Raw genomic sequence first — 1,505 nt, forward strand, 5'->3', positions numbered from 1 at the left:
CACAGATGTGCATAGATCACATCCAAGGAATGTGATCTATGCCACCTGGGAGTGAACTTATCCTCCCAGGTGGTCCATCACCCCCACGGGTTGAGCGCTCCACCATGAGTAGTACTGCTAGTGATGGTGTAGTAGTGCCATCTAGTGGTGGTGTAGTAGTGCCATCTATTGGTGGTGTAGTAGTGCCATCTAATAGTGGTGTAGTAGTGCCATCTAGTGGTGAAGTAGTAGTGCCATCTAGTGGTGGTAGTCAGAGTTAGTCAGGTTATCAGTGATGGTGTTATAGGGAAGGTCAGGACAGTGACCAACCTCAGCGTCACTAAAAGTCAGTTGAACTTCAGAGGTCGTATGGGGAAGATGTGCTGTTCCTTCTCCTGCCACCCCGCCGGCTTTACGGCTTCCTCATCCTTTTAATACATCTAAATAACGTAAGTATTTCTGGTGTCGTATTTCTCAGTACAGCAGCAGAGTTGAGCTGCAGCTTCTGGTCCCCACCACCAGTTTGGTCACTAAATTATTAATATTTTAATAGTCTTAATTTAATTTTCTTTGGGGTCTAATGTCTTGGAGGGGGGCGGGGGTGATTGACCTTAGTGGAAGGGTTTTGATGCGAGGAACTTAAGCTACTCTCCTTCCTCTGATCAAACAATAACTCTCATACTAGGCGCTACATAACCCATAATGGTGTATCCAGTTCTGGGCTCTTTTTATTTCCATTGTTGAAAAATAACTTAGTGAAGGTCTCTTGATCCAAGGAACTTGCACCTTGTGATCCAGATATAGACTTCCATGTAAGCAAATTATCAGTCATCAGGTTTATGTGAAAGAAATATTTATTAAAGAAAAAGATAGCTTTACTTACTATGTTAAACATTAATGGTTATATCAGTCCGTAATGTTACTAGTTTATATTACATGGTAATGTTTATGTATGTGTGTAATGTTCATAGTTATAATGTGAATGTGTGTTGTTTCAGGTGTGGTAACTGAGGAGTGTTGTGCCTGGCTGTGTCTGCTGCAACATTGATCAACACAGCAACATTGACCAGTCTGAAGGGTGGAGACAACCACACTAGTAAATGATCTGACCCATAACATTTTGTCATACCTGGAGTATACCTGGAGAGGGTTGCTTCAGGTATGTGGAGATGCAACAGCTGGAAACGTCGTCAGAGGTGGGCGGGGCCCACTTGTAAGGTATTTCCAGGTTATAAGTCCATTAAAGTTTGGTTATTGAAGCAGATAGTAATTGTATTAGGAGGGAAGGTGGTGGAGAGAATATGGGAAAGATTGTTAGCAATTGATATCTGAAGTAGCTTAGCGGGAAGTATTAGCTTATCCCGACCAGAGATGAAATCTCTGTCCAGGAAATAATGAGGAATGTATTCTATAGGTTACTTTGAATGGGGTGGAAATAAAAATTGTAGGAAGCAGAGATGAAATATGTAAGTGATATATCACGACTCCGTAATGGTGTCAACTGAATAACCGGGATTCGATCCCGG

The sequence above is a fragment of the Cherax quadricarinatus genome, chromosome 72, assembly GCF_038502225.1.
Source record: "Cherax quadricarinatus isolate ZL_2023a chromosome 72, ASM3850222v1, whole genome shotgun sequence".
Lineage (NCBI taxonomy): Eukaryota > Metazoa > Arthropoda > Malacostraca > Decapoda > Parastacidae > Cherax > Cherax quadricarinatus.